This window comes from Halichoerus grypus, chromosome 2, assembly GCF_964656455.1.
Source record: "Halichoerus grypus chromosome 2, mHalGry1.hap1.1, whole genome shotgun sequence".
Lineage (NCBI taxonomy): Eukaryota > Metazoa > Chordata > Mammalia > Carnivora > Phocidae > Halichoerus > Halichoerus grypus.
Window position 1 is genome coordinate 198,227,552 of NC_135713.1, and position 14,471 is coordinate 198,242,022.

The following is a 14,471-nucleotide window of genomic DNA, read 5'->3' on the forward strand; positions in this document are numbered from 1 at the left end:
TTCTCATAGCTCTCCAAGGATGTTATTTAGCATTTAAAAAAAGTCCTGCACTCTGTTTTCCTTCCTTCCTTCCTCCCTCCCTCCCTCCCTCTGTCCCATCCTTCTTTTCCTCCCTCCTTCCCTCCTTTTCCCATCCTTTCTCCATTCCCTCTGTCTCTGTCTCTTTGTCTCTGTCTTTGTCCTCCTCCTCTCTTCTTCTTCTTCTTCTTTTTTTTTTTTTTTAATAATTAGCCCAAGTTCTGGGCATATTGAGAAATAAGGCAAAAAAATAAGGTAGATGTGAGATCAAAATACCACTTTTGTTTAACTATTGGAAAGTTCAGGTAAGGATATGGCTTAGAGTGAGAGCCAAGTGGGCCTGACTAAACCTCAGATTTGTAGACTTCTGTACTCAGTCATGGACAAAGCTGGACCGAGAGAGTCCTCCTCTCATGGTAAGACTTACATTGGGGAAGAGCAGGAGAAAACACTCCCTCTGTTAGACAGACTGTCCTCCAAAAGGAAAGGGTAGAGCTGAACAAAATCTGGGCAGTTGTTCTTCCTCAATTTACCATTCCTGCTCTGTAGGAGGATCAAGTGAGAGATTGGGAGAGGCCAAGAGTGTGTCACATTTCCAATTGGAAGGAGACACCAGAGCTTGGTAAGTTTCCCTGCTAATGTCTCCTTGGAGCAGAGGGTGATTGCCTGGCTTCTGACATTCTGTACCTAGGAGAAGGTGGAGCAGGTGAAGGTGTTGGCTGTTATGAATATTGACTTCCATCTTATCCTCCAGGATTACTCCTTGTGTCCCCCTCCCACACTCTGTGATACCAGGGGTCTCTAGTTTCTGAGTCTCTCTGAGGTCCTCCCCAGTCCTCTGCTTTTGTTCATGGCCTTGTGCCCTGTTAAATAAGTTACTCCTCCGCTTGCTTTCCATTCTGTACAACTTTGTTGCTCTCTCCCACTCATGGATATTCCTTCTCCTGGAGTCTCTGTCCTGGAGAATTTATATTTTCATTCCTTTTCTGTGTAAAGGGGTGCACAAAAGCAGAAGCTCTGGATTCTTACACTCACTTTGCCACAAACTAACTATAGGACTTTGGACACTTGTTGTAAGGTTTAAATGTTATAATATGTGTAAAATGATCAGATCCATGACTGACACAGTGATAAACGTTAGTTACCATCATCATAACCTCATTGTCTTCTTAGTGGAGTTTTGGGCAGGGTAGGATGTAAATGTGAGTGTTCTATCACCATCTTTGTAGGTGGTCTTCATGATTCTCACTTTTACTGGTGTTTCATCCAGACTGTCATTTCCATGAAGGCGGGGTCCATATTTCTCTTATCCTTTACTATATGCATTGCACTTGGCACACCACATAGCATGTAGTATGTGTTCAGGCAATATTTGTGGGCTAATTACTGAAAACAGATTCACTCATAATGCTCCTTGTAGGAGGCAATATTGTGCAGGACTTAAGAACATGGGCTTTTGAATCAGCCTTGTTGAGCTTGAATTATTGCTGTGTCATTCACTGGTTGTATAACCTTGGACACTTTCTTAATTTGTCCAATTCTCAATCTCTTCACATGTAAAATGAGGATGAAAATAGTGCCTACCTCCTACAGCTAATATGAAGACTAGAAGTAATAAATTCTGTGAAGCACTTAGTGTAATGCCTGGCACATAGTCATCACTCAATAAATATGAGCTGCTATTATTGTTGTTATTCTAATTGTTTCTTTTCTACATGCCAGTCATGGGGCTAGGCACATATAGATGCATCATTTATTGAGTATTTGGGGTTTCCTGTACTTAATACCAGAGTAGTAAAGAGTGTGGTTTCTAGAGTCTAATGGCCTGGGTTTGAGTTCAGGCCTCAGCTGAATAATCTTGAGTGAGTTAGTTAAGCCTCACTACCAATGTTTGGAGAATGAGGGTAGTCATGAGGCAACCCCCATAAAGCCCTTAGCACATAGTAAGCTCTTAGCACATAGTAAGTACATGCTCAGTAAATGCTAGCGATGATGATGATGGAGAAGGTGGTGATGACAGGGACAGTGATAATGGTGACGGTGATGAAGAGGACCCTGATAATTATGAGGATGTCAAGAAAGATGGTTGGGACAACAGTGATGTCTATGGCCATGTTGATCATGATGCCCATGACGAGGATGCCTATCCTGTCTTGAGAAGTGCTAGAGGGCAGAGGGGTTAAATATCCATCTATCTTCCTGATTGTGTGACCTTGGACAAGCTACTTTCTCTCCTTAAACTTCGGCATCCTCATTCATAAAAACAGCAACTATTCCATGGGGCTGTTGGGAAGTTAGGAAGGGACACTATATATCATTAATTCCAGGCTGCATATTGTTCATAGCTTCACATTTCTGCAACCAGGGATGCATCTTGCAATTCCTGCCAGATAGTTGAGCATAAGTTTGACATTTATGCAGCAAGTATTCATCATTGGAGATATGACCACAGCGCCATATTTTTTCTTGCAAAACAATGACTGGTTCACGAGATCTAAGAAAGATATTCAGGAGTAGATAAAAGCCATGTTATTTATTTATTTTTTCCTGAACTACATGCAGGAGGCTTTCTTATCCCATGCCAAGTAATGCAATTGAAAGCAGGAGAAATTGTGAAATTCCACAGACCCAGATGAAAGACATTTCAAAGCAATGAGAAACTGTTGTGATTGATTGTAGCAGGATCAAGACAGCATTAACATCAAAACTTGCAGAATGGGTGTCAGTGTTAAAAGAATAGCCAAGAGGAGGATCTTTGATAGCGTGAAGGGTGATTTTGTGTGGAAAGACGTGAACATTGACGGCTCTGATTTGAAAACCAATTTAGAACATTCAGACTGCGAATGTTTGATTTCTCTTGTATTTTTTTCTCATTAAGACATGCAATATATAGTAAACAATTGCTAAATTGTAGGTCTAAAGCAGCTCTTTCGATAGGTAGACAGTAAAAATTCATCTCATAATTTTCTTGCCAATGTCTTATTTACTTTTAACAGGTGTAGAAAATAATGGTATGTCCTTTGGCTGATGGCATTTCAGATTTGACGAAAAACAGCAATACATGTAGAATTCTCTGCACCGTGCCATGGTTACTTTATTTTTGTCCTATTTTACCTCAGTAAGATTTACAAAAACTTAGAAAAAATATATTCCTGTTGTAGCCAGTCTTCAAGAGGCTTCCCAGTGGTTCCTGCCTCCTGGTTTTCGTGCCTTTACGTGATCCCTTTCCACACTGAATAGGGCTCGGTTGTGTGGCTAATAGGACATCTCAGAAATGATAGAGCATGGCTTCATAGGCTAGGTAATTCAAATGTTGTCGAGTCCATCTTACTGTCTTAGATCACTCATTCTGGGGGAAACCAGCTACTGTGTCATTAGACAGTCCTAAGTAGGGGGTATATGATGAGGAAATGAGCCCTTTTGCCAAAAGCCACAGTGATTATAAATATTTATGTAAATAGCATCATTCTCTTTGTGTGTTTCTATAACCTACTTTTTTATACAATAAGCTTGTGAATCACCTTCCATGTTAATAAATAGAGACCATTATTGGGAATGAATGCAAAGTACTTCTTTGTAAGTATCTGCCATATTTTGCTTATCTAATCCCTTATTAATGGACTCTTAAATGACTTCTAATTTTTCTGTCCTGTAAAGGATGCAGCAATAAACATTCTTCTATAATTGCTAGACTTGCGACTGCTAGTTAAAAAGTATGCTCATCCACATTCTGATATGTGTTGGCAAGGCACCCTCCAGAGGTCTTGCCCGCCACTGTTTTATTTTTACGTAATAAAATTGATCTCTTTACTTTTTGAGTTCTGCTACTTCAAAACTTAGTAGAGTATTTGTTTCTGTTCTACCACAGTAATTTGTTTCAAAGATTTGGCATAGCTTTGTGTCATTTTTCTGTAATTTGACTAAAAAGATAAAACTTTAACTAGAGCACATAGGCTTTTGATTTCCTTCTTTATTAGGAATAAAGAAAACATATTTTCTTCAAGGGTCAGGTGGTTGAGGTAGGGTTTATTTTGGATAAATCTGTATTTACTATTCTTATTTCTACAAGTTATTCGTGACTCATTCTTGGAATAAATGCAAAAACAAGCACATAGAAAGAGATAAATAAAAAAACTCATGTTCTTCAACCGTCTCTCTACCATCAAATCCACTCCAGAGGTAATTGGTTTTATGACTTTGGTGTGTACCCTTCCGTTCATTTTCTTTTGTATTTACATATATAACATGTGCATAGAAAAACACATAGATCTGTTGTGTGTTGGCTTTAATATAAATGTGATCATCATATATATTTTGCAAAGTGCTTTTTCCACCCAGTACTATGACATGGTGGCCTCTGACAGTTTCTTTCTTCATTTCCAGACTTACCTCATTCCCCTTAACGGATATAGAGTATCTCCTAACATGGATGCACCATAGTTTATTTAACCTTTTCCAGCTGGTGGACATTTAGGTTGTTCCACTATTAAAAAAGATAATGCAGTCAGAAACTTTGTATTCATGTCTCTTTTGGGGACTCTTTCTCTAGGAGAGATAATAGAAGTGGAATTATTCCATCAAAGGAGAAGCATATTTGAAATATAGTTTTATTTATATCAATGTTTCTCCACCATTTTTTCATTATTACCCCCTGCTAAGAGAAAATTAAGTTAAACAAATATAGTAAATTTGGGATGCCTGGGTGGCTCAGCCGGTTAAGTATCTGCCTTCAGCTCAGGTCATGATCCCGGGATCCTGGGATCCATCCCACATCGGGTTCCTTGCTCAGTGGGGAGCCTGCTTCTCCCTCTCCCCTGCAGCTCCCCCTGCTTGTGCTCTCTCTCTTTCTGACAAATAAATAAATAAATAAATCTTTAAAAAAAAATCCAAATTAGTAAATTAATGACTTAAATTAATTAAAATCAAAATAAATTAAATTTCACCCTGATGAGACAAATCAAGTGCTAAAGAATAAGAGGTAGAGTTGAACATTGTCATATCTAAGATATTTTTTGCCTCCAAGGACCATTTTTTGCCCCCTGGAGGGCAATATTGCCCCCGCTGAGAATGCACGATTTGGATCAACACAAGCTGACAACTTTTTTGTCGGGTGAACATATTGAGAAGACATCTCTTTCTTGAGAGGGCTGTAAGATGCCACATTTAGGTCTTGAACTCTTGCGGCAGTCAGGCAGTCAGCACTTGTGGCTTGCTGGAACCCTTAAAAAATATTTACCGAATTGAACCGAATGTTGACAACACAACGTCCAAGAACATTATCATGTTTGCCATGAAGCAGAGCAGAGAGACACTGCTAATTTGTTCTCCTTCTTCAGCCATTAATTGGTATTGTCAAGAACCCCTAGAACATCACTACATAATTCACAGAGGGAAAACACACGGAAAAGAAATAATTGAGCTAGAGGCTGTCACTCCTGGGAGCTTGCTCACGCATTCCTTTTAAACATAGCTTTGCATGTTTAAGGAGAATGGAATCTGACCCAGGAGGCTCAAGTCCTTTGAAATGTGCTTTGCAACAAGTAGGATGGCAGGAAAACCAAGCCATTGCTTTGGTTATGGGAGAAAAACTTTGATGGCTTTGAAAGAAATTGGGGCCCTTCAACATTGGAAAACTGCAACATGAAAGGCATGACATGTAGACACAATTACTTTTAGCTCTGTAGCATGAACCTAACAATCATACCCATGTGAAAGGAAGGGGGTATTAAACAATCACAGAAACAAGACAGAAGTCATTAGCGGGGAGGCTTGGAATAGGGACACAGACATGGTTGCTATCCTGGTGCTGTGTGTGGGTGGGGGGCTGTGGCCGCAGGAAGGGAAGGAGGCTTATGTGTTACGTGCCTCTGTGTTTTGGAAAAGCTGTGTTCTGATCTTTCTGCCCTGCACCGGCTGTGTTATCTTGGGCAAAACGCTTGGTGACTCTGGTCCCCAGCTGAGCTGCAGGGAGCTGGAAGCCAAAAGGTTTTGCTCAAATCACTTGGGTGGAGAGATTTAATGTCAAAACATTTAGAACTGCAGCTGAGAGCTAATAAAATGCTAATGTTGGAATGAGGAGGCTTCCTGGAGTTGTAAGGAACGTTTTTATGCATGTGTGAATGTTTTTATTTCCATAGTTATGGTTTCACTTTAATGTAGATTAGAAAAAAATACAAGCACTTCAAACCACTGATTTCATAGACAGTATTTATTGCTTAGGATGTAGCTTTTAAAAAACAAATTCATTGTAAATTGATTTAAGTAAAAATAATATGTAAGCGTTGTATATGGAATTTTTTTTTTTTAAAGAGTGAAGATGTTTCTGGAATGAATAAAGTTTGGGAACAGTGATTTATGCCGTTCCTCCCTGCGACTGGCTACACTAGCTACCATTTAGTGTGCACCTGTCAGAAGTGGTTAAAATCATTCACTATGTCTTCTGTAGCTGGAAAGGAAGAACGTGGAAGGAATTTCCAAGATGATTTCAGTGCCCTTGTTAGGTATCCAAAATGCAAAACACTTCTTAAAAATAGTAAAAGCTACCGTCTATTGAGGGTGCACTGAGCCGAGCGCTATTCTAAATGTTTTATGTATGCGGTTTCATTGAATCCTTACAACAACCCTAGGAACTAAATTCCATTATGATTATCATTGTCACCATTTTACAGATGAGGAAATTGAGGTCCAGAGAGCACTTTGCTTAAGGGTCTGGAGCTAGTAAGTAAAGAGGGCAGGATTTGAACTCAGGCAGACGAACTCTGGAGCCCGCCCTGTTCTCCATGCTCATTATATGATTCTACACAACTCCCACCATGAAACATCCCTCCTGCTGGAGCAGTGGGGGCCTCATTTTTTTTTAAGACTTTATACTTTTTATTTTTTTTATTTTTTTATTTTTTAAAGATTTTATTTATTTATTTGAGACAGAATGAGAGAGAGAGAGAGCACATGAGAGGGGGGAGGGTCAGAGGGAGAAGCAGGCTCCCTGCCGAGCAGGGAGCCCGATGCGGGACTCGATCCAGGGACTCCAGGATCATGACCTGAGCCGAAGGCAGTCGCTTAACCAACTGAGCCACCCAGGCGCCCAGACTTTATACTTTTTAGAGAAGTTTTGTGTTTAAAGCAAACTGAGAGGAAGGCACAGAGATTTCCCATAAACTGCCCCCCCCCGCCATCACTCCCCCAATGCATGGCCTCTGAACATCATTCCCTAGAGGGGTACGTTTGTTACACCTGATAAATCCACACTGACCCATCATCTTCACCCAGAATCCATAATTTACCTTAGGGTTCACTCTTGGTGTTATTGTGCGTTTATGGGTTTGGATGAATGTATAATGACACATACCCCTCATTATAATATTATACAGACTATTTTCACTGTCCTCAAGATCGTCTTGGGGCATTTTCACTTTGCCTTGAGGGGGGGCCCAAGATCCAGCATTTCTAACAAGCTTCCAAGTGACATAGTTCCTGCAGGTCCTCGGATCACACTTCGAATAGAAAGAACCTTTTGTTTTTGCAGGAGGCATGGTTCTTGTCCTTTCTCCACTTACACTGTCTCCATGGCATCAACTGAGCTCAGCGTGTGCATGAAGTTGGCTACAAATTCATGGCAGTGAAACAGGATATTTGGCAATCGGAGGGGAGCCAGATTCAGCACATATGTGTCTATGGATTTCTCCTTTCCTTCAGTTTGTTGGCTAAAAAGGAGGCATATTTAGCATCTCTCCAAGAGAAAAGCAAACAATGGCCTCAGATCCACAGGGCACAAAGGCGTAGCCCTCTCTTTTTAGGGAAAAAGGGTTTCTAATACACTTGGAGAGGGTTCAGCATTGGTCTTGGGCTGCAAACTGGTTTTTAACTTTATGTAACATTTTGGCCCTTTTCCTAAGTAGAAGTGTTTCGAAATTGTTTGACGTCCCTGCTCTGGGATGTCTATAAAGAGACAAATTGTCCTTTCTTATGAGCTGACTTGGCAGGAAAGCATGGCCTGTCCCTCTTGCTGTCCAGAAATCTCCTAAACTTATGGCCTGCAACCTCTTCCTTTTGATCTTTTCCCAGGGTCCGCTTTGAGACTGGAGTCAGCCAGTCATGCTCTCCTGGTTTGCATTCAATTGTAGAAAATTGTCCTAGGTGTAACTCTCAGCCCAGAAGCCTCAGTGTACGAGAAGAACAATTTATATTTTTGAAATTCAGTCTAATTTCCATTTCAAGCCCCCATGTCACCAGGGTAGAAAACATTTAATTGCAGTTAACTTGGGGATTCTTCCTACTCTAGGATTGTACTTAAATGTGGGGGAGCTAGATGTCTGATGATCTTAGCTACTCTTTCATGTATTCTTTTTATATTTATTTTTATTTTTTTTTAAAGATTATTTATTTATTTATTTGACAGAGAGAGCACAAGAAGGCAGAGTAGCAGGTAGGGAGAAGCAGGCTGAGCCACCCAAGCACCCCTCTTTATATATATATATATATATTTAAAGATTTTATTTACTTGAGAGAGAGAGAGCCAGTGAGAGAGAGAGAGAGCACGAGCAGGGGAGAGGAACAGAAGGAGAGGGAGAAGCAGATTCCCAGCTAAGCAGGGAGCCAGGATGTGGGGCTCAATTCCAGGAACCCAGGACCATGATCTGAGCTGAAGGCAGACTCTTAACCGACTGAGCCACCAGGCACCCAAATGTAGTCTTTTTATAAGATGAGACATCTGCCACCCATTCTGGTCCTCCCTCATTGGCCTGAGCATGTCACCATAGAGACTTCCTTCTTCCTGTTTGTATAGTTCCTACATGGCTTTACTTGCCTTCAAGATTTCCAACAAATATTTTATCTAAGCTGAGAGTCCTTTCTAGGCCTAGGCTTTTAAAACATTAGAGCCAGAAAAATATTATTTTTTCCTACTGTTTCTTTGTTTACATCATCCCCTGAACCAATAAGCATAAAATAGCTTTGCTGTGAAAAAATGGAAGAAGGCCCAAAAAAGAGAGCATGGATTCAATTTGAAATAGATAACCTTGCTACAAAATCTAATGCCCTAGATGAATGTCATGCAATCTGTGTAGATCTAGGTGTGTTTTTTGACTCTTTTCCCACCCTGGACATGTTTTAATGATGCCATTATTCCCCTAAAAGTTAATCCTCATATTTGTTCTTCTCTATTCAGGTTCACGCATTGTCTGCTAAAGAAGTACGGAGTCCCACGTGGAGGGAGATCCAGAGCTGGAGAAGGAAGGAGGATAGCAGAGCACACCTGAGAACTTTGCGGGGTCATGGCTTGGGAAATGCAACTTATACTGATTGGCCTAGCCTATGTGAGTTTGCAGCAAGGGGAGATAAGCTCATGGTAATTAACCAGTGATTGAGATAATACCAGTAAGAAGTTTGCTTCACCGTGTATTATAGGGTGGTGGTTAAAGATATTGGCTTTGGAGTGAAAAAACCTACATTTGATTCCTGGCCCTGGCACTTCCTATACAGTAGACTTTGAGAAAGCTATTCCACCTTGCCGATTTTTCAAATGCCGGTAATAGGAGTGTGTGGTAGGACTATTTGCATGTTTGAATGAGGTACCGTAACGCGTGCTTGGAGCTTGGTATAATGAGTGCCCGGCTTTTTGCAAGCACAGAATAAATGGTAACATGATATAATCATACACATAGGGTTGGTTTTCTGAAAACTTCCTCAGTTTAGTTATCTTCCAGGAAGTCCTTTGTTTGGTCCTTATTTATGAAGATGGGAAAAACCTAAGAGGGACCAAAATCTCTATTGAACTATGCTTAAGGCCTATAAGTAGACATGGACACTGATGTAGATTTGCCATCATTCCTTCTACCATAGAAATTATGGTGCTAACACATTTTATTTTGAGCATGTTGATTTAGAAAACTTAAGACCCTGGTTTTAATATACAAGACTTGATGCAACTTGTAAAATATTCCCAAATGCTTGTTGTGGGAAGACTAGGTTAGGCCATACTTGTGGAATCACAGCTGGAATCAAAACCAAAAAGTAAGACACATGGTTTGTAGTTGGCAAAGGAAAGGATATTTTCACCCTAAACCTGCAGCTCATTTATATGAATTGAGGCTGGATATTTATAAGCTGCAAAGCTCTAGACAGGTTCCCAAAAGTCCATGAGCAGGGACTGGTAAAATTTCTAGAGCTCTAAACTGAGTCTTATCATTTCAGAGTTCCTAAATATGGACTGAGTCTCAGTCTGTTGTCACTAGCATGGTTTTTGGGCCTCTGCTCCAAATTTCTAGACTCCTTTTATCCAGGAACCTAAGCTTGGGAATGACAAACATTTACGAACCTCTGAGTTCCAACAGAGATTGGTTGCTATTATGTCACCCAGCTAATCTCTTGGGATGTCTCCATGGAGCCCCTCTTCCCATGTATAGACCCTCCTCCACCTTTTATATGTTCCCCTCATCCTTTCTTCTACCTTTGCTTTTTCCTTTCTAGCCTACTCTTCAACAAAACAAAATAAACATCATAGAGATTGACCAATATCATCTGGTATGGCAAAAGTTATATCTTTGTCTAGTAGTATAGTAAACTTTACCTCTTTCCAAACTTCTTGATATTTTTTTCTTAAGATTTTATTCATCCATTTGAGAGTGAGCACAAGCAGGAGGAGAGGGAGAGGGTGAAGCAGGTGATATAAGAATTCTAACTTTGTATGCATTCAATAATATGTCATCAAAATATATAAGGCAGTACAATTTTCATGAAAACAATAAAATATAATGCAGTTGAAAAATATATGTATAAGGCAAATATGGACAGAACCACAATTGTATTGGAAGATTTAGCACATCTGTCTCAGTGGCTGACAAAATAAGTGAATAAAGAAAACCAGCATCAATATACAAAATTTGAAAAACACAATTAATAAATTTGCTCTAAGGACATGTAGGGAACATGTAGTCAACAACTTAAGAATACACATTTATTTCAAGCACACAATAAAAATTGATTGTTATGTGGAAACATAAAGGAAGTCTCATCAAATTTAAGAGTGCAAATCAATGTTTCACTTCTAAACAAAATTCAATAAAGTTAAAAATCAACAACAACAAATGATGCTGGAATAACTAGACATGCATATACAAAAAGTGAACCCCACCCTGTACATCACATCATATATAAAAATTAATTCAAAGTAAATCTTAGACCTAAAGGTAAAAAGCTAAAATATAAAATTCTAGAAGAATCCATGGGAGAAAATCTTCATCGCCTTAGGGTAAGCAAAGATTTCTTAGGATAAAAAAGGGCACTTATCATAAAATAAATGAATATATTGGACTTCATCAAAATTTAAAACTTTTAATTCAAAAGACAGTGTTAAGAAAATGAAGAGGCAGACCAGAGACTCAGAGAAAATATTGGCAATACATATATATGACAAATGATTTATGTCAAAGATAAAGGGCTATATAGCTCAGTGGTAAAAGGGCAATAACCCAATAAAATTGGGCAAAAGATTTGAATGGACACTTTATAAAAGAAGATATTGTAATGGTAAAAAAGCAATGAAGTGATGTTGAACATTATTAGTCATAGATAAATGCAAATTAAAACTACTAGGGTGGCTAAAATTAAAAAGGTGAACATTAGCAAATGTTGGTGGGGATGTGGAAAAATTAGAACCTAATTTATCACTGCTGGGAATGTAAAATTGTAGAAACTCTTTTATTATTATTATTATTATTATTTTTTGTAGAAACTCTTTAGAAAAAAGTTGGACAGTTTCTTCTCTTTTTTTTTTTCTTTTTTAATTGAATTTTTTTCCCTTTGTCTATTTCACTCCTCCCCCCACCCACCTCCCTTCTGGCAACCACCAATTTGTTCTCTGTATTTAAGAGTCTGTTTTTTGAGTGTTTCTTTTTTCATTGTTTGTTCATTTGTTTTGTTTCTTAAATTCCACAAATGAGTGAAATCATGTGGTATTTGTCTTTCTCTGACTGACTTATTTTACTTAGCATTATACCCTCTAGGCCCACCCATGTTGTCGCAAATGGCAAAATCTCATTTTTTATGGCTGAATAATAATCCATTGTGTGTGTGTGTGTATATATATATATATATATATATATATATATACCACATCTTCTGTATTCATTCTTCTATGGTGGACACTTGGGTTGCTTTCATATCTTGGCTATTATAAATAATGTTGCAATAAACATAGGAGTGCATATATCTTTCTGAATTAGTGTTTTTGTTTTTTGGATATAAATATCCAGTAGTAGAATTACTGGATCATATGGTAATTCTATTTTTACTTTTTTGAGGAGCCTCCATACTGTTTTCCACAGTAGCTGTACCAATTTGCATCCCCACCAACAGTGCACAAGGATTCCTTTTTTTTGCATCCTTGCCAACACTTATTTCTTGTGTTTTTGATGTTAACCATTCTGACAGGTATAAAGTGACATCTCATTGTGGTTCTGATTTGCATTTCCCTGATGATTAGTGATGTTGAATATTTTTTCATGTATCTGTTGGCCATCTCTATGTCTTCTTTGGAAAAATGTCTATTTAGGACCTCTGCCCTTTTTCCCCCCAAGATTTTATTTATTTATTTGACAGAGAAAGAGAAAGAGCAAGCATGCACAAGCAGGGGAGTGGCAGGCAGAGGCAGAGGGAGAAACAGCTACCTGCAGAGCACACAGCCCAATGAGGGGCTTGATCCCAGGACCCTGGGATCATGACCTGAGCCAAAGGCAGACGCTTAACCAGCTGAACCACCCAGGCACCCCTGTGCCCATTTTTTAATCAGATTTTTTTCATGTTGAGTTGTATAAGTTCTTTATATGTTTTGGATAGTAAGTTTCTTATAAAGTTTATACATTTATCATATGATTCAGAAGTTTCATTCCTAGGTATGTACATAAAAGAAATGAAAACATACATCCACAAAAAGAATTGGAGATCTTCCTCAACTTATGACGGAGTTATATCCCAATAAAGTCATTGTAAGTTGAAAATATCATTCAGTTGAAAAAGCGTTTAATACACCTAACCTACTGAATATCATAGCTTAGCCTAGCCTACTTAAACGTGCTCAAAACACTTCCATTAGCCTTCAGTTGGGCAAAATCATCTAACATAAAGCCTATTTTAGCTCATGTAACTTATTGAATACTGTACCAAAAACGAAAAACAGAGTGGTCACGGGGGATAGAATGGTTGTCCATGTATCGGTTGTTTACCCTCCTGATTGCGGGGTTGAAGGGAAGCTGTATCTCACTGCCCCCCGCTCCGCATCATAGAGAGGCTCAGACCACATGTTGCTAACCTGGGAAAAGACCCAAATTCAAAATTCAAAGTAAGTTTCTACTGAATACGTATCACTTTTGCACCATAGTAAAGTCTAAAAACAGTAAGTCGAACCATCATAAGTCTGGAACCATCTGTACAGAGAGTTGTTTATTGTAATTTTATTTATAAGAACAAAAAACTGGAAACAACCCCTATGTTCATCAGTGAATGGGCAGATTGTGACATACCCATTCAATAAAATACTCCTTCAGTGATAAAAAGAAACAAGCTACTGATAACATGTACCAACATGACTGTGTCTCGAAAACATTATGACGCATGACAGAAGGTCAAGAGTATATGACTTTATCCATGTGAAATTCGCTGGCGATCAGAACTAGTCTGTAGTGACAGAAGGCAGTTTAGTGGTTGTCTGGGGCTGAGGCTAGAGACGGAGAATATTTTCGAGTGAAGAAAATGGTCTGTATCTTAATTGTGGTGGTGGTTATGTAAGTGTTTACACTTTTCAAAACTCACTAAACCATATATTAAAAGTGTGTTATATGGTACGCAATTATAACTAAATAAAATTGATTTAAAAAGAAAAAATCAATAACAAAAATATTAAGAAGTACACTTCTAAATAAAGCCTGGGAGGAAGAGGTTACAGAAAGAGTAGTAGGAATCATTAAAAAAAAAAAAAATCACTGTTCATATGGAACTTAACTTTTTAGTGGAATTCTAGTGTAAACTAGTGTAAATTTAATGGGAAATAAGATTGTTTCCAACTTATCCCTGTTATTGCTAAGGTCGGACAAAATTTACAGTGAGGTAAATAATTGGAGAGAGGTGCTTACAGAGTTCTAAATGGTTGAACCACATATAAACCCTAGTCTGGGGTGAGAGCCCCTATTAGCTCTACTTGCTTAAGTTATATATGCCTCTCACTGAGATCATAGCTCTGTCAGAACAGGCACATTATACATCTGCGTTAACTCTTTGCATTTCGCTCACAAGGTGTACAGCGTTGTGGGGCTGAGCCCTATACCTGTTCCCAGACATTGGCTTCCAGGAAGTGGGGACAAGGAATATTTGAGTCAACTCCTAATAATGAGCATATTGACCTTTGGAAGAAAGTTACATTCAAGTTATCAAAGGACCCCCTGCAAATGTTTGCCATAATT

The 14,471-nt window shown here is 38.8% G+C and overlaps 1 long non-coding RNA gene across 2 annotated transcripts in view; it reads left to right on the forward strand.

The window, feature by feature from the left end:
- Window positions 1–13,861, forward strand: part of LOC118525086 (uncharacterized) — a 36,184-nt gene extending 22,323 nt beyond the window's left edge. The window contains exons 4-5 of one of the 2 annotated variants that reach the window (XR_004911966.2): window positions 6,328–6,518; window positions 9,185–13,861. This is a non-coding gene — a long non-coding RNA (uncharacterized LOC118525086). The remainder of the gene's footprint in view (window positions 1–6,327; window positions 6,519–9,184) is intronic. The other variant, XR_004911963.2, reaches the window with a different exon arrangement.
- The last annotated feature ends 610 nt before the right edge of the window (window positions 13,862–14,471 follow it).